This window comes from Sphaeramia orbicularis, chromosome 3 (assembly GCF_902148855.1).
Source record: "Sphaeramia orbicularis chromosome 3, fSphaOr1.1, whole genome shotgun sequence".
NCBI lineage: Eukaryota > Metazoa > Chordata > Actinopteri > Kurtiformes > Apogonidae > Sphaeramia > Sphaeramia orbicularis.
In genome coordinates, this window is record NC_043959.1 from 55,852,228 (window position 1) to 55,879,062 (window position 26,835).

A 26,835-nucleotide genomic window follows, 5' to 3' on the forward strand; every position below is an offset into this window, starting at 1 on the left:
GGTACACGTACCGAACCGTTTCAGTACGCACCTGTTCGGTTCGGTACACAGCTGTACCCAAACGGCACAGTATGTTGAGAAAAAGAAAAAGGAACGAAAGACGTCGTTCGACGCGGAACTTTAAATCCACACAAGTTTCACACAGACATATGGAACTAGCGCACAACGACCCGAAATATGAAATAGCAGCTGATATAAGGTTAAAAAAAAACAACAAATATGATGTGAACCTGGAAGGAAGAGACTGAAGACCCTCCACCATCAGTCCAGTCCAGTTTGGAATCACATCAGGTCCCGGTGAAAGACAACAACGATGAAAGAGAAGATAAGACGAACACTGTTTGGCCCCTAGGAACTATGGTAGTTCTAAAACACTGACACTAGCTCTGTCTGTCTGTCTGTCTGTCTGTCTGTCTCTTACACACACACACACACACACACACACTGTGTAACATGTAAAGTATGTAAAGTTTCACTTTCGTTTCACGCCAGCGTTAGTTATGTTAGTTATGGACTGCATCCCCCCTCGGCTCCGACACCCCCCCACCCCCCACTCCCCTGTGTTACTGACAAATCACACCCTGCACACACAGACACAAATACACAAAGTGGCCTAAACAGTTTGTTCACTGTCCTAAAATAAATAATTTGGTGAATTTTGTGGTCAGTGTAGCTCTTCAGTTTGTTAAAAGAGAATATGAGTTTGTCCTCTTGTTAATGTTGCACTTCATGTGGATTTTTTTGGGTATTTTTCTGCAGAATGTGAACTGACAGAACTGTGATTAGATATTTGTTTGTTCAAAACTACCTTTCAGGGAAAAGTGCAATGCTAATGTTTAAAATACATTTAGTAATATTTATTTTATTTTCTATTTGATTTATAGCAGCAGAATTATATTATTCCTGTTTTTTATATTCTATTGTCTCCAAAAATTTTGGGAAAAATGTTCAAAAATTCATAAATGCATTAAAGACATTTTGAGGGGTTTTCTTTCTTCCCGTACCTAACCGAAAAAAAAAAAAAAAAACGAACCATGGCTTTCATAACCGAAAACGTACCGAACTGAAAATTGTGTACTGTTACAGGCCTAATAAATAGAATACACTAATAAAGCAACAAAAAAAAGGGTATGAAGTGTATTTTTAGTGTAAGGAAGTAAAATGTTTACATTTACAAACTATCTTTTCACAAAAAAATGTGAATAACCTGAAATGTCTTAAGAGAAATACGTGCAATTTTAACAATATTCTGCTTGTTACTAAATGTTTTGTGGATTTGTTGATTTGCTGTGATCTGTACATTGTAATGCACATGTATAAATGATAAACCGAGGCAGAGTATTGTTAAAATTGCATTTATTTTTCTTAACACATTTCAGGATGGTCATGCTATTCATCTTTTTAAGGAAACTTTGTAAATGTAAATATTTTTTTCATGTTATTTCGCTTTGTTCGCTGTTATTATTTTACTGGTTTGTCCCACTTTAGATCATACTGGGTTAAATGTGGATCCTGAATTAAAATACTCTATATTATAGCTTTCACATTATCCTGCTCAGTGTTATGGTTGTGGATGAAACACTTAGTTTGTGTTGTGTATCTACTGCTGCTGCATCTTTTAAATGATATTTTCCCTTTATTGGATTTTTAATATCTGTTTGTCAGAATGTAAAGCTCTTTCAGTCCACTGTAAAATGTAAACAAAAGAATTTACAGTAACAATATAAAGTAATTGAGCGCAGAACAACACGAGCGCAGCACCCTAACCTCAAATTGGATCTGGGGTAATGAGGTCTGCAGCTGAAGCTTTGTAATCATGTGCACAACAATTAAAGAGCAGCAACTGATGCTTTCGTGTAATATCATGTCTTCAACTCAGTAGTATTCCCTCGTCTTGTTATCATAGATTTGACTCAACGTTTCATGAAACTCTCAGTATATAAGGCTGGTAATGTTCAGACTTTGAGTTGTATTTAAAGCACTGTACTGCGCCGGTTTCTCTTTTTATAATGAGGCGTATTTACAGTTGTACAGTCTTTTCCATATATACAGACACTCGTCTCACACCATGTCTGTATTAAGCACTTTATTTATTTATTTTTTTTAAGATGAAACAAGTTTTCGTTGAGTACTTTGAAGGAGATAAAGACATTTTTTTATGCTTTTAACTTGCATGGCTGAAGGGGTAAATGGGCAAAAAGAGAGAAAAGTTTTTTTATGGTTGAGTGAAAAGGACTTAATGGAAAGAAGAGTAAGCTGAGTCAATTTCTTTGCCACCTTGTGTTGGCTTAATGAGAGACTTCAGAGCGTACATGAAATCTGGCATTAGGCTAGGATAAAGTGGATAAATGCCATCTCTGCTCTTTGATCTGCTTTTCTGCCCATAATAATATGGATATCTGGCACAGTGTAAAATTTAGGCTCAGGTTTTTTCTTGGCGTCACATAAATACATCTCATACTAGTTCAGCCTGTCATACTGCATTACCAACATCCTGTTAGCTAATATGTAATTACATTTTATGAATATTTATAATATTTAGGGTCCCAGGTATTGTTTAGTGATTTCTATAGAAGTAATCAGATACATACAATACTAGGGATGTCCGATAATATCAGCCCACCGATATTATCAGCCCAATATTGGCATAAAAATGTAATATTGGTGAATATCGTTATCGGTTTTTTAACCCTTTCATGCATAGAGGTCACTACAGTGGACAGTTACTCTACAGCTTTACTCTTGTATATTCATGGGTTTTGTTGTTTTAGTTCCATATCAACCAACACAGTGGACACTTACGCATCATCCCATAAACTGCAATTCATACCATTATTGTAACTTTGCTGTTCTTGATTGGTTCTTGAGTGGAAATCAATTGTTAATATTTATTTTTTGCATATTATCTCCATGAAGTGAGTAATAACTAGTATTAGAATATGTTCAAATGTGAGAAAACATCAGATTAGCTGCATTGAACATGGTTTCATTTCACTGTTTTCATATCACTTTATGATATTGGGTTTTAAATACATGCTTCTTTGCTTCAAGAATAAAATTCATGGTGTAGCTGAGTGGACATTTGTGTAACTCCATGAAAAACAGGTTGATTTAAAAAAAAAAAATTCAATCACATTGTTTTTTTTTTTTTTTCATGCCTAAAGAGGAATAAAAACACTCAGGAAAAAAAAAATCTTGATTAAGGTTCTCATAATTCATGCATGAAAGGGTTAAAACCGATAAAATAATGCCTTGATTTCACCGGCATTTAAATGAAGCATTGTTTGTAGCTGACAGAAATGTGCAGTTTTCAAAATTGTACAGTAGAGTTGCCACACTGTAACAGACTCATGGAGGGACGGAGAGAAAATAAATAAATATGGCATTTTTTTCCACAACTTAAGTTGAAGTATGTATTCTTTGCACAGACAGTGTTTACATTTTAAAAGCCTTGTTGCATTTGAGAATTCATCCAATGGGGCATCACAATAAAATTAGGCATGATGTGTTAATTCCATGACAGGAGATATGTGATGTTACCTAAAATTAGTTTAATATCCCACATATATCGACAGCAGTATCGGTAGATATCGGAATCAGAAATTAAGCATTGGACAATATCGGCATATTGGTTTTTGGCAAAAAAGCCAATATTGGACATCCCTATACAATACAATACACACTCAATTATAATATATATACAGGGTGGGGAAGCAAAATTTACAATGAACATTTAGTTGTTTTTTCTCAGCAGGCACTACATCAGTTGTTTTGAAACCAAACATATATTGATGTCATAATCATACCTAACACTATTATCCATACCTTTTCAGAAACTTTTGCTCATATGAGTAATCAGGAAAGCAAACGTCAAAGAGTGTGTGATTTGCTGAATGCACTCGTCACACCAAAGGAGATTTCAAAAATAGTTGGAGTGTCCATAAAGACTGTTTATAATGGAAAGAAGAGAATGACTATGAGCAAAACTATTATGAGAAAGTCTGGAAGATACTATTAAAGAAGAATGGGAGAAGTTGTCACCTCAATATTTGAGGAACACTTGCGCAAGTTTCAGGAAGCGTGTGAAGGCAGTTATTGAGAAAGAAGGAGGACACATAGAATAAAAACATTTTGTATTATGTCAATTTTCTTGTGGCAAATAAATTCTCATGACTTTCAATAAACTAATTGGTCATACACTGTCTTTCAATCCCTGCCTCAAAATATTGTAAATTTTGCTTCCCCACCCTGTATATGTGTTTATACATATATGTATGGCATTAAAAACATGTGGTCGTGGTTTTCTAAAGACAAATTGTACACTATATAAAGATTACACTTTAAGCATCATTAGGCATGTAAAAAAAACTGTACAAGAAAAACCGGTCATATAAATCCATGTAACAATGTAATGCAGTGTTTTTCAACCTTTTTGTCGTGAAATTTCTAGTAATTCATTAATAATAATAAAAAAAAACATTATTAATACAAAATATTTTTTAATGATTCGATATATTTTTCCAAATAAAAATCAAGTTCAAATAAAATGCAGGATATGATATCAGAGACACTGACCTGATCATGTGACTGTGTGCGTTACTACACTTCAACCTGCCCGGACACAGCTGCAGTCAGAAAACTGAACAGAGAATGGAAAGATTTCTTCACCTGCGTGGCCCCGTTAGGACATCTTCAAGAGAAACTGAGAAGCAGACACCGAAAAATGCATTATATACATTATATAGCCTAAATGTCATCTTAAATTTACATTTATTTGCAACATATAGCAAACTATTACATGATCAAAAACAAATTCATTTTAGCGAAAAAAAAGTCTCAGTTTTGAATGTCTGGGGTCGCCAGAAATTTGTGACGTTAAAATGGGGTCACGAGCCAAAAAAGGTTGGGAACCAGTGATGTAATGAGATTAGTTTGTGGGCAAGCAACACACATAAGGATAAGATAAGATAAGATAAGATAAGATAAGATAAGATAAGATAAGATAAGAAAAGATGGAATAAGATAAGGTAAGATAAGATAAGATGAGATAAGATAAGATGGGATAAGATAAGATAAGACAAGATAAGATGGGATAAGATAAGATAAGATGGAATATAATTTTATTGACATGAAAAACATGATAAATCTGCTCACTTTATGACTTGTACTGTACATACATACATTTTATTTACATATTTATAAAAATGTATGTGTGTGTTTATGTGTATAGATAGATAGACAGATAGACAGATAGATAGATAGATAGATAGATAGATAGATAGATAGATAGATAGATAGATATAACATTGAAAGCATCCATTTATGGATTTCCAGAGACAAACTGTACACTATAAAAAGATGACACCTTAAGCATGTAAAAAAAAAAAAAAAAAAAAAAACTGTACAAGAAAAACAGGTAACATAAATCCATGTAATAATGTAATGAGATTAGTTTTTGGCCAAGCAATACACACAAAGACTCCCACATATCTACAGGAGGAATCTGTGTGAGTGTTTGCCAGCAGGTTACATTGATCGGTTCGTGGCCTTAACTTAGATATTCTGCATTCTGTAGCCAGAGGACAGGATTTCTAATGAATAACACATATCCTATAACTGGAGGAAGTCCACAACACTGTGATCCAACAGGAAGCGCGCCATTGACTTGCTGTGCAACACAACTCAAAAGAAACTGCGGATGAGCTTCGGGGCATGTGTGATCAAAGCAAAGACTTTTATCTATCGTCTAAATCAGCAGTGCGATAATCCATTACCAGTTTAGCCAGTTCAGTCTGAAGCAGTTCAGTGGCAGATGTGTGCCATGCGCAAAATGGTTGACAATTAAAATAATTCAGTAGCAAGGTAATCAGACAGGCAGATGATTTATTCTTTCGCTACAAGATGTAAATTGTATTGAGCTCCTATTATCAAGCACGAGGTGTCAGATTTCCATTCGCAGATGTTGTGTCGTATTAGGTAAATGCCACCTCCTATTAATGATTTCAAGGTGTGAGTCCCAACAACAACACTGACTAATTATTTCAATAACTGCTTCGAGAAAGAAAAAGAGAGAAAAGAAAAGCCGTGCGTATTTAATCGTTCGCGAAAGCACAAAAAGTACAACGTTATATAGATGTTACGTCTTTTTTGTGGAAAAATTGAACCGCAGACAAAAGATAGTCCTGAAAAGAAAGACCATACAGTATACACAGCTCTGAGGCACTTTCACATCACAGAGGTTTTCTGTCTCCTTATTGTTGAGTGAAGTGCTGCCAAGTGAACTGTTGAACACAGATTTTTCTCTGATAGCGATCTCTTGTGGAAAGACCCCCTTAGAAATATAAGACTAAAGCACCAGAAGGAGAGAGGCCCATAGGGAACTGAAGAAGAAATATGGACAAATGAACATGCTATCCAGTATGGTCTTGGCCGTCTGCTACGCCTCGATTCACAAAAACTGCCAAGCTGTAATTGTTTCACAGAGTTTTACCTCGTCGTAAAGCCCACCTCTTTACTCGACAGTGTAAATGGCACTGAAGGGGATGCGGAATAAACTAATAAAGAGGCTGTTTATTACAACTGTAAGCTGGCATTAAAAAGTCATTTTGGCTGCGGTGGCTCCGTCTAGTCCAACAGTGGTATTAGCGTTAGTATTAGCATTAGTATTAGTATTAGCATTAGTAATAGCGTTAGTATTAGCATTAGTATTAGTAGTAGTATTAGTGTTAGTATTAGCATTAGGATTAGTATTAGCATTAGTATTAACATTAGCATTAGTGTTAGTATTAGCATTAGTATTAGTGTTAGTATTAGCATTAGTATTGGTGTTAGTATTAGCATTAGTATTAGCATTAGTATTAGTGTTAGTATTAGCATTAATATTAGAGTTAGTATTAGTGTTAGCATTAGTATAAGCATTAGTATTAGCATTAGTGTTAGTATTAGCATTAGTAGTAATAGTAGTAATAGTAGTAGAGTTAGTATTAGCATTAGTATTAGCATTAGTGTTATTATTAGCATTAGTATTAGTGTTAGTATTAGTATTAATGTTAATATTAGCATTAGTAGTAGTAGTAGTAGTAGTGTTAGTATTAGCAGTAGTATTAGTGTTAGTATTAGCATTAGTAGTAGTAGTGTTAGTATTAGCATTAGGATTAGTATTAGCATTAGTATTAGTGTTAGTATTAGCATTAGTATTAGTAGTAGTATTAGTGTTAGTATTAGCATTAGTATTAGTAGTAGTAGTAATGTTAGTATTAGCATTAGTAGTAGTAGTAGTAGTAGTGTTAGTATTAGCATCAGGATTAGTATTAGTATTAACATTAGTATTAGCATTAGTATTAGCATTAGTATTAGTGTTAGTATTAGCATTAGTATTAGTAGTAGTCGTAGCATTAGTGTTAGTATTAGCATTAGGATTAGTGTTAGTATTAGCATTAGTATTAGTGTTAGTGTTAGTATTAGCATTAGGATTAGTGTTTGTGTTAGTATTAGCATTAGTAGTAGTAGTAGTAGTAGTAGTGTTAGTATTAGCATTAGGATTAGCATTAGCATTAGTATTAGTGTTAGTATTAGCATTAGTATTAGTAGTAGTATTAGCATTAGTGTTAGTATTAGCATTAGTAGTAGTTGTAGTATTAGTGTTAGTATTAGCATTAGTAGTAGTAGTAGTAGTGTTAGTATTAGCATCAGGATTAGTATTAGTATTAGCATTAGTATTAGTGTTAGTATTAGCATTAGTATTAGTAGTAGTCGTAGTATTAGTTTTAGTATTAGTATTAGCATTAGTAGTAGTAGTAGTAGTGTTAGTATTAGCATCAGGATTAGTATTAGTATTAACATTAGTATTAGCATTAGTATTAGTGTTAGTATTAGCATTAGGATTAGTATTAGTATTCTCTGATAGCGATCTCTTGTGGAAAGACCCCCTTAGAAATATAAGACTAAAGCACCAGAAGGAGAGAGGCCCACAGGGAACTGAAGAAGAAATATGGACAAATGAACATGCTATCCAGTATGGTCTTGGCCGTCTGCTACGCCTCGATTCACAAAAACTGCCAAGCTGTAATTGTTTCACAGAGTTTTACCTCGTCGTAAAGCCCACCTCTTTACTCGACAGTGTAAATGGCACTGAAGGGGATGCGGAATAAACTAATAAAGAGGCTGTTTATTACAACTGTAAGATGGCATTAAAAAGTCGTTTTGGCTGCGGTGGCTCCGTCTAGTCCAACAGATATTTTTAAAACGTCATAGCTATCTGATGAAACAGATGAGCGACTGGCCGTGCGCCACTTTCTAAAGTCATCAGTGGATTCCTCACAAAAAAAAAAAAGGAAAATGCGTACTCTGTCTAGAGCTTGTGAAAATGTTCTCTCTTTTTTGTCAAGACTGTCATTCTCCTTCATGGTGCCTCTGATGGATAACAGTCGGCAAGATATGGTGCCAAGTAGGGAAGTCACATCAAAGATACTGACACTTTGCCAGCACTTTTCCATTTCTGGAGCCACTTGTCATCATAGAAAGGATGAGAATTTTAGAGTATGTCACTTATTACAGTAGTGTAGTTGCCAGCTGCACTGTCCTCACATCATATAGCTCCATTATGTAACCAACATAATGGAGCCCCTCAATCATCACTTGGTGCAGTTATAGTCTCGTCTACCCTACTCAAGGACCACTTTGGGACAGGCCACGATGACTAAATCAATAGAATGATTATTTGAGTCAAGATTTGGCAATAACTTCTTTTTGTTCTAGAACTTCAGTTTTCCTGTTTTACCGACCATAACCTGTGATCTGAAGCGGATTACACGCGGTTCCTAGAATCAATCCAGATAACATTGTACCTGCAATAAGCTCTTAGGAAGACTGTCTCACATATCTGCTCACCCCAAAATGAATAGGACAGAGGTGTAACATAATCTTTAACCCATAAAAGCCCAGTGCTGCTTTTGTGGCAGTTCCCAAATTATTATTTTTTCTCTCTATTAAACCTTTCTTAATAATAATAATAATAATAATAATAATAATAATAATAATAATAATAATAATAATGGATTGGATTTATATAGCGCTTTTCTAGACACCCAAAGCGCTTTACATTATTGATCCATTACACTGGTCAACAACAAATTTATTAAGTTTTTTGAGCTGATTTAAAAAATTGTTTTTTTTTTGCACATTATCTCCATGAAGTGAGTAATGACTAGTATTAGAGTTTGTTAAAATGTGAGAAAACAGCAGATTAGAAGCATTAAAAAGGTTTTTATTTCATAGTTTTCACACAATATATCAGTAAATCCTTGTTTCTTTTCTTCAAAAATTAAACGCACGGTGTCAAGCTGACATTTTTGGAACTCCATGAAAAACACTGGTCAACAGCAAATTTATTGTTTAAGTTTTTTGAGCTGATTTAGGATCATTTTGGTGTGCTGAATCCAAAAATCACATTCATTTTGCTCAATCAGGTCAACTTTCTGAACTATGCTACATATTCGCTTTTTAACATTTTTGCTTACATTTATGGGCATTTTCACATCATATGATACAAAATTCTTTCATATTTCTTGTAATAAACGAGTTCTGAAGATTTTACTTTTGCGAATTTATGATTAATGTTTTTTTTAATATTACAGGTGAATGAAATGGCTTCGACTAGAAGATCTTGCAAAAATAAGCCTGACGTATTCTGCTACATCTGTGGTGAATACACCATTGTACCTAACAGGAATCAAGTCACAAGTTTCATAAAGTGTGCTTACCAATCTTATTTTGGTATTAATTATTATTTTGTGAGAAGATCCAATTTTTCAAAATCAAATTAACAAAAAAAACCTGACCTGATTGAGAAAAACAGATGTCATTTTTGGATTTAGCGGTGCAAAATGCAACTAATTCAGTTGAAAAAACCTAGACAACTTGCAAAGAACATTTTTTTGTAACCCAGTGTTATTCATTCGCTCTCACATGCTCCCTCTGGTGGTGGTAAACTACATCTGTATCCACAGTTGCCCTGGGGCAGACTGACAGAAGTGTGGCTGCCAATTCGCGCCAATGGCCCCTCTGACCACCACCAAACATTCATACGCATTCATACACCAGTGTGAGCGGCACTGGAGGCAAGGAGGGTGAAGTGTCTTGCCCAAGGACACAACAGCACATGGACAGAGCAGGATTCGAACCGCCAACCTTTAAAGGTGTGGGGGACTTTCATGACCGGTTTTTCATCAAATCTGCAAAACCTCAGTCATAGCCTAAGTGTCACGAATCTGTAAGTCTCTCTGTGATTACTCACCTGAATCTCTTGCATCACGGTGAACAATTTCGAAATGCCATCCACCATAAACAGACCATGTGTTTACAAACAGAGTCAGCAGGTCACTCAGGCATCTTCGGAATTTTGTTGCAACGTGCATTGTGGGGAGCGCAACCATATGATATTATATTATATTATATATGATATTATATGGATGAAACAAACATGACGTGGAAACAGCTGGAGGAATTGGTCATGAAAGTCTCCCGCACCTTTTTTTTTTTTTGTTTTTTGTTTCATATTTTTATTGATGTGCATACAAGAAAACAAAAGGTACATGCCAACACCATGGCACACTGATTTCAACATTAACCAGGTTTGTAAACACCATTACTTTTAGATAGATAGATAGATAGATAGATAGATAGATAGATAGATAGATAGATAGATAGATAGATAGATAGATAGATAGATAGATAGATAGATAGATAGATAGATAGATAGATAGATAGATAGATAGATAGATTTTTTTTTTTTTTTTTAGGAACAAATAACAATGAAACCAGACAAACAATACAATGAAAAGAATACTAAGACATAGTCTGGATAAAATAATTAAACTGGGGACACAAACAAGAAAATAAATAAATGAGTTAGTAATAAAGAAAGAGAAAAAAAAAAAAGGGGAGGGGGAAGGGAATTACATTGTCTCAAAAAAATCCATAAACGGTTGCCATTTATTGTAGAATTTGTTCAAGTTTCTAATTTTCTCTACTTTTAAAAAAGACATTACCTCATTAATCCATTGTGTACTGGAAGGGGCTATTGTAGATTTCCAACTAAGGAGGAGCTGGCGAGTCTCCCGCACCTTTAAGTGATTTAGCACTATTTATTATAATATTATCCTCTGTATTTTGCGTTTCTTCAATAAAAATCATGTATTTTCCCTATATTTAATTTACTGATCATGTAAATGTTCATGAAAGCTCAGATTGAAGTCAATTGTCAAAATGCCAGAAACAGAAAAATGAAGAAAAAGTGACTTTTTCAGCAAATATATTATTAATTGAACATAAAACAAGTGTCTCCATCCACTGTCACTGATCCAACTCCGTGGGTTTTACTGGTGAATCAGTGTTGTAGAAGATGAATGTGTTTCCACGGTAACTACAAAGCCAAATGATGACCATGAAAAGATGACAAACTGTTTTACGCAAGTTATTTACATGGATTGATAGGATTAATGGAACAGAAGTTATCCCCCCCCCCCCAAAGTGGAGGCAAGGTGTATTGTTTTTGGTTCGGTTTGTTTGTTTGTTAACACTCTAGCAGCAAAACTACTGGTTGAATTCATACCAAACTGGGTTTAATAGATCGCCAGTGACCCAGAAGAGATCTGATTACATTTTGGGAACAGTAGGTCAAAGTTTAAATTTTTTATGCATTTTTTTTTTTTTTTTTTACACATTTTTTTCCCCCATTTACTTATAATGGGTAAAATTTCAATTGTTTATAAAAACATCAATTTTGTTTAAATTTTACTCCAAACTTGTCCCATTTATACAGGCAATAGATATGCTGACATCAGCACACACACGTAGACATGATGACATCAGCTGGATCGATGCCAAAATAAGCTATAATACGTGCGAGGGGCGGGGTTTGTTGTGTCTGGCACCGCTTGTTAAACATTGTAGATGATTTTGTTCACCAGTGGTTGTTTGGGTCTTTATGGTGGTATGACCCTGGGTCATAATTTGTCTATTTATATGTATATGTGTTTTCTGTTTAGTGTGTGTGTTCTCCCCCGTCCTGTAGGTGTGCTGTGCCCTGTTGTGTCTGTTTGTGTTGCAGGAAGCAGATTGGTGGAGGGTGATTGCCCGGCCCCTTTAAAAATGGCCCCAGAGCTTCTGTTCCTTCTCTCTTTTGCCTCCTGCCCGCTCTCAACCTTGTGTTGTGTGTGTGTGACCATCAGTCTTCATGTGTTGCTGCGACGATTTGAATGTATATAGTTGTAAATAGCATTTTTGAACCTTTTTCTGGTAGGGGAGGCCGGCTCTTTTGTTTTCCCGTTTTCTCCTGTTTTTTGGTTAGGGAGTTTAGGTAAGTTTTCTGTATTTTATTTCTTGAATTTGTTTAGGACTAGGTAATTTAGTTTTGAACTCCCAAAGAAGAGATTTTGTTTGTTGTTTTAGCCATGCCCTCCCCTAACCCTCCTTTAGTTGGTTTAAAAAATAAATATTGTGAATTCAGTTTTGACTGACGTGTGTGCTTGGGAGCTGGGAGGGGACAAAGTGAGCATATTCTGTTCGCCCTGGTGAACCCTTAGACCGGGGCGTAACAATGGGTTAATGTACTGTTTCTGTACAACACTTCTCTGAGAAAAGTTAGTTTGAAGGCTGACATCTGGAGCTCAGCGATGCTAAAAGTAGCTGTCATGCATGATCTTTTGACATTGGGTTTTGATGCACGGGCCATCTGCTTTTTTAGTCTCAAGGTGAAATCTGAAAAGGTGTTTAGGTTTATTTGGGTAGCTGGTAATGAGTCATCACAAAGCCTGCATAGTATGTTAAATATCATCCTGGGGCTTGCTTGGCTTGGCTCGAACCATTAAGAGTGAAGGCATGATATATGAAGCAAGCTTAAGAGAGTAACTTGTGTGTGCTTTGCCTGATCCCAAGACAATCCCAATTTAATTGTGCATTAAAGACCGTGCACTGCGTCATTTATTACATTGTTTATTTAGCTCCATCCCCCCTCCTTCTTATTCCTATTTGAGCTCTAATTAATCCTGCGCAGAAATCTCAACTTCATTAACTTGGACAGCTCTAGGCCTCAAATAGGGTTAATTACTAAAATAAAAATGGAAAGATTTTGTTCAGTGTAGCCAAACATTTATGTGATAGGATTACAGAAAATATTCTGCCCAGATTTAAAAGGTCACATTTCACTATTTTTCACAATCAAACACTGAACGTGTAGCGTCCAAGCTAATACACATGACCAAAATAAATTACTTTCTACCAAATTAATGAAATGATGATTGTTTAACTATTAAACACTATCAGTCAACTTTGCCCTCCTTGCAAAGCAAACAGCTTAAATTCTAAGCCTGAGTAGTAAAAACGTACATGCTTATCTAAAAAATGCAGGTGTGTAGCTCAATAAAAAAAATATTAAAATGCATTATCATAATTTTGTTATTCAGCTATTGGAGATTATTTAAAATGGGCAACAATTACACATAAAGGGTCAGCTCTGAGATGACTGAGACAGAATACAGCGGCAAATACAGGAGTAAATATTATCGCCCTGTTGAGGCTTTTAATCAAGTCAAAAAATACATAAAAGTAAACAAAGCTTATGAATATTTAAAGCGTCGCTCCTCGCACGACTTTAATGCTCGATGTTGCTTTTTTTTTGTCAACAAGGTTGTATATTCCAGTTGCAACATCTGGCTTTCATAGACAAGGGCTTCAGGAGGGGCTTAACACAGACATGCAAGTATACACACATATATATACAAACACACACACAAACACACAAGTCATTCACGCGTGCACAGAAGACTATACAAAGATGGGGGTGGAGGGATGGAGAAAAAAAAACCATTGAATTGGCTCAAAAGTTAACAGCTGTATAATATCTGCAATGGGTCTCGGTAGATGCATCCCCACAGTAAAGACTCAACAATTAATTATCCTGCTGCAGATTCCTGGCAGCCCCTCATTTTACTGACGAGTGCACTCCTGCTGCTTCTTCAAAGATTAACATTTAAAAATTCATCAGCTGGCTTTTCCACAGTACTCAAAAGCCCTGATGATTTTTCTGTAAGAGTATGTTTTATTATCTCTATGTGCTTATTATCACCACCATCACAGCTATGAGGCCAAATTAGGAGCAAAATGCTAGACTTATTCATCCAGCTCATAAGACTGGAGGTAATAATCACCAACCCATACTGTCTGAAATCTGAGCAATGGTTTGACTATATACTCCTTCAGTGTGGGTTCTATTAAGAATTCATTAAATGGGATCTGCTGACATATGCTAACCATGTCAACATGATCCATTTTTTTGCTTTTCATTTTTGTGTTTATGTGATTAGACTATAAGAAGTGTAAGTCCATGTCATAAGTATTCTTGCATCTCATTACATAGTGAAGCTGATGATTATTGCCAATTAGGGATGTAACGATTACCAGTATAACGATAAACCGCAGTAAAATCGCACTTTAAATTCTAATTATCATGATAACTGTGTTTGATAACTGCACCTTCAGGGGAAAAAACCCTGTGTAAAGATCTGCTTTTATGTCAAATATTTGAGTATGGTTTTAATTTATTACAATTTGGATTTTCTATACCTAATATTTGGAACCAACATTCACTTTTAAAGTCTTTGAAAAGGTTCGTTAAGCATCTGTGTGTTATTTATGCAATAAATTATACACATTTTTCAAATCGGATTTTATATATTTTTTGTGTGTTTTCTGGCCTTTTATGTTTTTATAGTAGGTTAAAGTGAAAGAAATAATAGACAGATGAGCTAGATGAAGTTATGCTGAAAAAAAAGATCCCAAACATGGGTATAGTAAACATTTGTTTATATAGTATATAAAGGTAAAATCAAAAGTACTGAAAAACGGCCAAAATAGGCTCAGACCACGAAGGGTTAACATTTGAATGTTTCTGCAACAGAAGGTATATTGTGCCTGTTATTTTTATTTTATTTTTTTTCTTGTTTTTTTTTTTTGTTTTTCAAAATACAACTTGGTTAAATTATTTCAGTGTGTGGATCTGTACTTTTTTGAACAGTTTGAGCACAATTTCAACAATACCGCGATAACAGGCAAGGCAAGGCAAGTTTATTTGTATAGCACATTTCAGCAACAAGGCAATTCAAGGTGCTTCACACAGGACTTTGAAATACAACGACAGGGAAAAAGAAACACATTTAAAACACTATAAAAGAAACATGTAAAAGGTGATTAAAACAGCAAGTAAGAAAAGAACACATAAAATCCAAAAAATAAATAAATAAATAAATGAAAAATAAATAAACACACATATTAAAGTAAGAGTTCTAGTGCAGAGTTTCAAAAGAGAATACAATTTAAAAAGTCAAAAGCCTTTTAGTCAAAGGCAGCAGTGAACAGGTGAGTCTTTAACCTGGACTTAAAAGAACTCAGACTCTCAGATCTCAGACCTGATATTTTCTGGTAGTTTGTTCCAGATATATGGAGCATAGAAACTGAACGCTGATTCTCCATGTTTAGTTCTGACTTTTGGAACACAGAGCAGACCTGCACCAGATGACCTGAGTGGTCTGGATGGTTCATACTGGACTAGAAGGTCTCTGACGTATTTTGGGCCTAAACCATTCAGTGCTTTATATGCCAGTAAGAGAATTTTAAAGTCTATTCTCTGAGAGACAGGGAGCCAGTGTAGAGACCTGAGAACTGGACTGATGTGGTCCATAATGAGATCCGTGATAATTTTGGTCACAATAACCGTGATATGAAATTTTCATATCGTTACATCCCTATTGCAAATACATTTGTTACTATATAAAATGTCATTACGCAGCAGTTGATGTATATATAAATATTTACGGACACTCCCCTAGAATAAGGAAGGTAAATCCACTCTGGGGGTCAATATACATACATGAATAGCAGTAAAATTAACAATAAGGTAGTAATAAAAATATACTTAAGCTATAAAGACTAAGTAGTATGCAGAATTTAATCAAGCTCTCAGGCTATCTGTATTGTCCATCTTTCTTTAGAAAGGTTTAGCACTATAGAGTGGTTGGCCAAGCATGCAGGAGTTGTAATGAAGCTGCAGTTGTTAACGTCTGTCTCCTCAGTTAATGAAGCAGAGCTTTCACTATTTAAGTTATTCATATTTGCAGTATAAAAGTGTTCTTAATAGCTTCTTCATTTATCCTGATGGTAACAATGTACTACAAGGGCCAAGCCAAAACTGATCAGGATCAGAATCTAAGTGAACCAAAACTCTCAGTTTGCAGCGTGGAGAACAGACTGATCAATGAAAGAGCGGAAAGAGAAACAGACTCAAACACTATCAGCAGGTTCCACAAAGAACTGACGTGTTCGTTAAGAGCGTCACATTGCACGTGTTGTGTTTACACCTATGATCTGCCTTCATTAGGCGCTTTTCCATTGGACATCTGCGCAAAACTTTACCGGTATTTACTAAATGTGTCATACCTGCAGCCAGACGTTAGTCTGGTTTTGTCTGTCTTTTATGTTTTGTTTGTCACTTCCTGTTTTATTTTGTTAAGTTTCCCCTCATGTGTCTTGTCTGTCGTCTTTACTTCCCTTTCCTTGATCGTGCTCACCTTTGACCTGATTACCTGTCTCCACCCTAATCTGTTCCACCTGTGTCTAGTTGTCTTCCCTCCCTTTTGTGTATTTAAACCCTGTCTCTTCCCTCTGTCAGTCGCCAGTTTGTTACTCTTGCAGTACTTACCAGCGTTCTGATCTTGTCTGTCTGTTTTGGATTCCTGTTTTGACCCGTTTTTGCTTACCCGGTTTTGCCTACTGCCTGCTCCCTGTTGGTTTTGTCTGCCTCATCTGATACCCGGTTCTGATCGCCTTGCCTGACTTTTGGTACGTGAGTTTTTTGCCTTACCCTAATGTCCTGTCGCCTGATTAATAGCTTGCCTGTGTATGACCTGTTTCCGTCCCTGACCTCCCTTTGCTTTTCCCCAGTCGGGAAAAAGACCCCGCTAACCACACGGGGAGACGGGTTGTCGTTCTCGGTCCGGAGGACTGATTCGAAGAGGAAATTACCACCCATTATCCTCAAGATTTTGTCATTCATATTTTTCTTACACCTGTGTGTGACTAATAAATCTTTTGAACTTTACATTTTGACTCTGAGTTCTGCATTTGGATTCTGTGCCTGTACTAGCGCCATTACAAAATGTCAAAAAAACAGAAGTGGGTAATGTCGGTTTTTCCATTAAATCAAAAATGCGACGATTTGTTTATTTATCGCAAGATGACACGAGAAGTCATTCCATAAACATGGTGACGAACGTAAATATGGTGTTGATTTACAGATATATTCGTTATTACTATATATTACCCCTCTATCTCGTACTAAATTTAAAAAATGATTGGGTTTCCTGTGTGTCCACACATACCGCGACATGTTTCTTCTTCTTCTTCGCTTGTTTTAACGTATGTCAACATCCATTTTTTTAATTCACCTGATTCTTTTTGCAAAAAAAGGTCTTTCCATTGCAGTTTTGTGTGATGTACCATTTGCACTACGCCCAGAAAACCACCTGTTTCCAGTGTGAAAATGTTTATCGAAAAATGAGACTTTTGTCGAAATTGAAATGTTAATTAGGAAAATAGTATCGTTTGATTGTTGTATTAAGTTAATGATAAAGGTAAAAGCATTGAGGGGTAGGATTAAATAAGTTTAGACTTCTTCCTACTCCTTTTCGACCATGCAATATTCAGACTTGTATGTGCTTGAAGACAGATTCTGTCCATTTAAATGTTATTTTGTTTATGTCTTCATTTGCTTTGTTTTGTTTTATTTTTCTTTGCATGTTCGAAATAAATAAATATATAAATGAAATGAAATTTTTATGCGCAAGTTATATTTGCACATTTTGAGGCTCAATGGAAAAGCGATTACTGTGAGTCTTGACAGATAATCAATATGAACTAATAACTTGCTACTGGACAGACAGCTGTAAGATTTTGCACCTGAGCAATTTGCTCTTGTTTTGCATCTGAATTTTGGGCTTGATCAGCCTAAACTTCCACTATTGGGACATTTTTAATATATTTAATTTTATTTATTTAAAATATATCCTTATTATTTTAAAATTTTAAGTTAAAAACCGAAATAAATCCCAGACCTGGTCGTCATCAGTGCCTGATTGAAGATTTCACCCTTGATATCAGTAAACAATTTTTTTAAGCCTCACAAATGCTAAGATTTGAAGAAAAAGAGAGAGACACCGACAGTGAGCAGAAAGATATTGATTGTACAGCTCTAAATGCTTGTCACATTTATGTTAGCCTACAGTGAATTAGATGGTTTTTGCAAAAGAGCACATTTGCCTTCAATATTTGCATTGAATATATGAATATTTCCTTCATCCATGTGGGTGCTTTGTGAAATCCATATATTCCCCAATGGGTGTTTTAGGACAGATATCTGTTCAGTCCTGGAAAAGTGTGTAATGAGGGGGATGAATACACAATGCAAGGTACTGTAACTGCATCCTATTCTATGAATAGGTTATATGACCACCATGTTTATTTTAATTTAAACCTTTTTGTGATTGTAATTGTATCTGTGTTTTCTGTTTGTATTTTGTGAAGCACTTTGTGACTTCTCTTGTCTGTGAAAGGTGCTATATAAATAAACTTGGCTTGCTTGCTTGAATCTTTGAAGGTGGGGTATGAGATCTTACAAAAACAGTTCAAGCAAGCTGCATTTTGAAAACACTCAATTCAAAAGTCCAAACCCCTTTCTTCAGACATCCCCCCAAAGCCACGCCTCCAGAGTACTGGCATGTGCAACGCTTGTTCTCTGGCTCGATGCATACCTCAGTTATATATATAAACCTCATATTCAGTCTCCTCTAACACCCCTGCTCTTACAGAACAGTCCCAGTTCATACCTATCTGTGGTTAACGTTACATTCCCAAGTGATTTATGTTGGTGACAAAACAGTTTGGTGGTGAACTTCCCATTCTAATATAGTTAATATAGCCAAGCTCTGGCTTCCTTTCCTGAACATGTGCTCCAAACCTCTGAGAACGCACGATTCATGTGAAAAACACGTAGACTCAAGGATCTCAAAAAACTACAATTATGTCAGTTAAATGGATCGTTGTTCCAAAAATTTCCATTATTGTTCCACTGGAAGAGTAACTTTGCAGATTCCTGGATAATGTCTGCGTGATGCAAATTACAAAATGGGTGTCTCTTTATCTACTCAGATGTCCAGTGAACTTTGAAGGGCTAGGATAAAAACCCAAACTGCCAGGAGATGGGGGTTCACTTATATGGTAAAAGACTTACCACCTGAAGTCGGTGTCGGAGAAACACAACAGGAGAATGAAGAAAAATTCACCAAAAGGCAAGGTTGCGATTTAAAAAGTTAAAACAATAGCTTTGTTTAGTGCTTCAGGCAAAAGTAAAAAAAAAAAAAAAAAAAAAAAAAAAAAAGAATCTAGCATCAAACACACATTTCGTCACAGAGAGAAAAAGCAAAAAAAAAGCCCGCCAAAAAAGAGTTTCCTTCATTACTTTTTATAGCCTTTAGTGACTGTTGGAGACTCCTATTATTCAATGACGTCATTTGTTGTAGGCTTATTATTGGTTAATCATAGTTTCTGGGCAGAACATGTCAGTCACTCCATAAGCTAATTCTAAGAAAAGCACATGCTTTTGCATATGCCCCGCTTTGGCTTAGCACCTGCACTGTTAGGCTAGCATGTCTTGACCACAAAAATCCCCTAGCTCGTATTCTGGTTTTTCTGCTCTATGCTCTTTACCACAACTACTTTCTAAAGATGTAAAATTAGATCTTTTAGGTTGAATCTGACCTCTGCTCTGAGTTCATCGCAGGCAGGTGTGAGTTCAATCAAAACCACACACACACACACGAATCAAACCTGACTGTTCAGTACCTCTTAAAATAAAAATACAAGATACAGTTGGAAAATATACCTCAGAATATAACTTAAGACTTGCAAAAATAAACAGACTCTTCAAGCAAAACCACTTTGTAATGTAAAGATTAAGCAGACAACTAATAACGTTACTTTTCCTCTCCTCCATTTTGGTTCATGATGTATGATATTCACCTGACATTGTAAAATTTAAAGTCACATTCAACTCCCATTTAATACGATCCGTATCACACATGCACGAAGAGGGGTACGTGCAGAGGGGGGAGGGGAGGGACGAAAGGCAGTTGAGTTTGATAGACATATCATTGTTCAATCATTTCGACTGGGTCGGTTAAAATGATTGGATGGTGTTTTTTCAGTCCTGTCCGTTCCACAGGTGACTACTTTTTTTTTTTTTTTTTTTTTTTTTTTTTTAACACTTTCATGCATGAATTATGAGAACCTTAATCAAGATTTTTTTTCCTGAGTGTTTTTATTCCTCTTTAGGCATGAAAAAAAAAAAAAAAACAATGTGATTGAATTTTTTTTTTTTTTTTTTTTTAAATCAACCTGTTTTTCATGGAGTTACAAAAATGTCCACTCAGCTACACCATGAATTTTATACTTGAAGCAAAGAAACATGTATTTAAAACCCAATATCATAAAGTGATATGAAAACAGTGAAATGAAACCATGTTCAATGCAGCTAATCTGATGTTTTCTCACATTTGAACATATTCTAATACTAGTTATTACTCACTTCATGGAGATAATATGCAAAAAATAAATATTAACAATTGATTTCCACTCAAGAACCAATCAAGAACAGCAAAGTTACAATAATGGTATGAATTGCAGTTTATGAGATGACGCATAAGTGTCCACTGTGTTGGTTAACCCTTTCATGCACGAATTATGAGAACCTTAATCAAGATTTTTTTTCCTGAGTGTTTTATTCCTCCTTAGGCATGAAAAAAAAAACAATGTGATTGATATTTTTTATTTTTTTATTTTTTTTATGATCCTATTTTTCATGGAGTTACAAAAATGCCCACTGAGCTGGACACCATGTGTTTAATTTTTGAAGCAAAGAAACGTGTATTTACTGTCATACTGTGTGAAAACTATGAAATAAATGTTTTTTTAATGTTGCTAATCTGATGTTTTCTCACGTTTTAACATACTATAATAGTAGTTATTACTCACTCAAATAATATGAAAAAAACAACAAAACACAACAACTTAAAAAAACAACACCCCCAAACTGTTAATTACAGTCTATAACAACTAACAATTGATTTACACTCAAATATGTTTCTGCGGATCAGGTTTATCAAGAACAGGAATGTTACAGTAACGGTATGAATTGCAGTGTATTATGGGTTGGTGCATAAGTATCCACTGTGTTGGTTGATATGCAAGTAAAGCAACAAAATCCATGAATATACAAGAGAACAGCTGGAGAATAACTGTCCACTGTAGTGACCACTGTGCATGAAAGGGTTAATATGGAACTAAAACAACTAAACCCATGAATATACAAGAGTAAAGCTGTAGAGTAACTGTCCACTGTAGTGACCACTATGCATGAAAGGGTTCATTTCTGTGTTAGAGCATTTAATTAACTGGTTGTAATTGGGGTGTGAAGGGGATTTTAAGCAACATAGTAAAAAAATGCTCCAGGAAAACATCTCCTACCCTACCTTTAAATCTTGAAACATGCATTGGTGCTACATGTAAATCTACAGCTGCAGATGCCCCTCCATGCACCTGATTATCAAAGTGACATATCCTGAAATTGCTGCACCACCTTCAGTGTAACACAATCCAAACCCCTTCCCCCCCAAAAAAAAAAACAAAAAATAATTGAGTTGAGATGAGCTGGTCTCATGCAGTGGAAAAGGATCATAAAACAGATAAACACACACACATCATTCGCATCAGTCATGGAGTGACTGTGAAGGAGGTGGCAGGTGATACTATATTTGCATCTATAATGAGAGGAAGACATTAAAACAACTCTGGTATCAGCAGGATAAAGGAGGATTCTAATAGTTAACACCAGATGTTTTGATGACTCCACTTTTTACTCAAGAGTTTTAGCTTTTTTCAGGCAAAAATGAGCTAAACTGTCTCACCTCATCTGCCTCTATGTGGGGTAAATGGATGGGATGATTTATTACAGATTTATTAAGTGCCGCCATAGTTTCAGTGTAATTCTGTCTAAGATATGCACAAACGGAGAAATGGATGCAACAGCTACTGCAAAAAAGACAATGTGGAAGATTAATATGTGGATTATATTTGATATGCGAGGAGAATATCAAACACGTTCACAATTGTGTTTAATTCCCAAGGGCTGCTGAACGTTGTACGCAATGTGTGTCAACGCCCGCGGTGTATAAAATCAGAAACGGCTCCTTGTTGATAGCAGCTACCCTTGAGGCCACCGAGCAGGGACCCAAGCATATTCAGTTTTGCTAAAAGAAGTCGAAAAACAGCTGGTAAATAAGAACGCCTCTGGATATTATTGTGCCACCCTCTCATCTTACATTAGGCATTAGCCCATCAGTTGGCATGAGCAAATGGCTGCAAGGAGTCAAAGCAACACAACTACACTAGCCACAGGCACGGTAAATGTGTGGGCCCCACATAAAAGAGTCATTTTTCCTTTTCTTCACAGTGATTTAAAGGTTTTTATCACTTGAATATCTTTGTAAGTGAATAGTGAATATTCTTACACGCAACAGTTTTTGAGAAAATCATGATCACATTATTATCAAATTGTTCCGTTTGCCAAGAGCTGAAACAAATATGAATATTTTTAACTTTTAGCTTTGGCCTTATTTAATTGTATATTTTTCATGTGTTCATTCATTTAAAACCTTTTTTTTTTTTTTTAAGGAAATTAAAATAGCAAAATCACCTGATATACAGGGTGGGGAAGCGAAATTTACAATGAACATTTAGTTGTTTTTTCTCAGCAGGCACTACGTCAATTGTTTTGAAACCAAACATATATTGATGTCATAATCATACCTAACACTATTATCCATACCTTTTCAGAAACTTTTGCCTATATGAGTAATCAGGAAAGCAAACATCAAAGAGTGTGTGATTTGCTGAATGCACTCGTCACACCAAAGGAGATTTCAAACATAGTTGGAGTGTCCATAAAGACTGTTTATAATGGAAAGAAGAGAATGACTATGAGCAAAACTATTACCAGAAAGTCTGGAAGATACTATTAAAGAAGAATGGGAGAAGTTGTCACCCGAATATTTGAGGAACACTTGCGCAAGTTTCAGGAAGCGTGTGAAGGCAGTTATTGAGAAAGAAGGAGGACACATAGAATAAAAACATTTTCTATTACGTAAATTTTCTTGTGGCAAATAAATTCTCATGACTTTCAATAAACTAATTGGTCATACACTGTCTTTCAATCCCTGCCTCAAAATATTGTAAATTTTGCTTCCCCACCCTGTATGTAATTATATTTGTAAAACCATCGGCTAAAATCAGGGTTAGTATTATTTGCACTGAAATAGCTTTAAGTCCAAATAGGTTCATACTGTCTACTAGAACTTATACAGATTTCTTTTTCTTATTTGTCACACAAATGGAAAAAAAAAAAAAAATTCTTTTACCTTGACATTTTTGTAATACTAGGTGATTTCATGTATAGAACGTGTTTGAACCACAAGAATGTCAATGACATGTTTTGACCACAACCTGGAGCCTTCCTCATGAACAGGGATGGAGGATCCTACACCTTATCCCACACCTGGGATGCTGTCGTCTGTGGGACTCCAGGATAAAACAGCTGACACTAGTCGCTTTTCCATTGGACATCTGCGCAAAACTTTACTGATATTTACTACTGGGCAGCCATGGCTCAGGTGGTAGAGTGGGTTGTCCAATAACCGAAGGGTTGGCAGTTCGAATCCCGCTCTGTCCATGTGCTATTTTGTCCTTGCCTCCAGTGCCACTCACACTGGTGTATGAATGTTTGGTGGTGGTCGGAGGGGCCATAGGCGCGAACTGGCAGCCACGCTTCTGTCAGTCTGCCCCAGGACAACTGTAGATACAGATGTAGTTTACCACCACCAGAGGGAGAATGTGAGAGCGAATGAATAATGTAAAGCGCTTTGGGTGTCTAGAAAAGTGTTATATAAAATCCAATCCATTATTATTATTTTTATTAAATGTCGGGTAATGTCGGTTTTTCCATTAACTCACAAACGATGATTTGTTTATTTATTATCGCGAGATGACACGAGAAGTCATTGCATAAACATGGCGACAAATGTAAATATGGTGTTGATTAACAGATATATTCATTATTATTATTATTATAGATTACCCCCCTATCTCGTACTAAATTAACCCTTTCATGCACAGTGGTCACTACAGTGGACAGTTCTTCTCCAGCTGTTCTCTTGTATATTCATGGGTTTTATTGTTTTAGTTCCATATCAGCCGACACAGTGGACGCTTATACATCATCCCATACAGTGCATTTCATACCGTGACTCTAACTATGCTGTTCTTGATAAACCTGATCTGCAGTGACATGTTTTAGTGTCAATCAACAAACAAAACAGTTTTTTTTTTTTTTTTTTGCATATTATCTCCATGAAATGAATAATAACTAGTATTAGAGTATGTTAAAATGTGGGAAAATATCTGATGAGCAGCATTAAAAATGTTTTTATTGCAAACTTTTCCATATTACTTTCTGATATTAGGTTTTAAATTCATGTTTCTTTGCTTGAAAAATTAAATGCATGGGGTCCAGCTGAGTGGACAGTTTTTTAACTCCTTAAAAAAAAAAAAAAACAACTAAATCGCATGTTTTTTTCATGTCTAAAGAGCAACAAAAACACAAAAATATTGTGACCAAGGTTCTCATAATTGCAAGAAAGGGTTAAAAAATTATTGGGCTTCCTGGTGTGTCCACACATACTGCGCCATGTTTCTTCTTCTTCATCGCTTGTTGTAACATCTGTCAACATCCGTTTTTTTAATTCACCTGACTCTAGTTGCGAAAAAAGGTCTTTCCATTGCAGTTTTGCGTGATATACCATTTGCGCTACACCTGAAAAACCACCTCTTGCCAGTGCAAATACTTTTAATCAAAAAATGAGACTTTTGGTGAAATTGTCGTTTTTCCATTAGGTACATTTTCATGTTAGTTATATTAATAGTTTATGAAAGTTATATTTGCGCAGTTTGAGGGTCAATGGAAAAGCGACTAACGACACGTCATCGGAACAACAAGCGACCTTTCTGAGGAAGGCTACAGGTTGCAGTTGAACCATGTCAAGGTAAAAGAATGAACTGTTTTCCATCTGTCTGAAAAATAAGAAAAATAAATCAGTGAAATAGCATTTGTTTTAGTGGTACATGAGTCTGTAACCCAAACTGCCATATTAAATTCAATGGCCAAAAAACAAAACCTCCTATCTGCAAATTTTTAGATTTTGAGTTTTCACATTAAATGGTGAGAACAAGGATGACTCCACATTTTCAGTCTATCTGCAAGATAATCCCGCATAAATAAATAAAATAAACAACAACAAATAGATCAGTTACAACCATTCACTGGCATATGTTTTGACATGTAATAACACTGATATTATTTGTCGATCTCTGACTCCATGACTAAAATTAAATCATACTTTTGTTAAGTATCTTGGGCCCCTGCTCAGCGACATTTGTTCCCAAATTTTAAAAAAATCCCACACTGTAACTTTCAACTGTTTCAATTTGATGGCATGTTGAAGGAGAGCAGTTATGTTTTCAGCTGAAACTGCAAACCGATCCAGATGTGTCTCAAACGTTCTTGTCATGTGGAAATGAAATTAGATCTGAATCTCTGGGGAAGCATGTTTAAATTTTTTTATAATTAGAAAAAAAATCATCAACAGATGGGTGGTTTTAACTAAATTACTGGTGTGCAAAGAGCATGTTGTCAGTCCCATATGATGAGTATGGACATGTGATTAATCGTGTTAGTATCATAACTTTCTTCCTTCAGGCTTTTAAGTGAATCTCCCTGTGCGTTATAGCCATCTGATTCTATACTTTAATGACCATCTGGTGTGTGTGTGTGTGCGGTAAATCCAACCTATTCTCAGCCCTGTGTGTAAAATAGTGTGATGCGTATGTCATGCACATGGCGCTCTTTGACGTTGTTTCTGTAACTGTGTTTAAATATTATGTGTGTAAAACTTCAGTGTTGTCATTTATGCACGTTAGTTTTTGTAGCCTTTCACTTTTCCAATGAACAAACCTGTGGAATAATACACATAAATGTTACTTCTTACTCTCATTCAAGTCGTGACATGATGTTGCTATAATCTTTACTGACCCTTCACTGAGTCCCACCCCTTTTAGTTACTGTTGCTAGGCCTGTCAAGCTTTAGCACCTACTGCTCAACATCATTTTCAGTACTGTCAGAGATATCGCAAAGGGAAAATAATGGAAATATTTTTGATAAGTAATGAAATGGCAGATGGGTACACAGAGAGGAGGAGCCATTGTTACAATATAAAGTGATTATCAAAAATCCTGATATAATGCTACCTAGGGCATTAGTGCAGTTTTATAAATAAAACTGTTTTTTTTAGTTATTTCTAAGTAATTTTTAGGGGGATGTTATTGTTATTGCTATTTTAATATCAGTATTTTATTATTTTTATTATTTTATCAGTAACTTATGCTATTTTTTACTAAATGCTGCTGACAGTCGGGGACCTGAGTACAATATTTCATTTCTGTGTATTTTTTATATGCTGAAATGACAAATAAACTTGAATCTGAATCTTTTTTTCAACCTTGGGGTCGGGACCCCACGTGGGGTCGCCTGGAATTCAAATGGGGTCACCTGAAAATTCTAG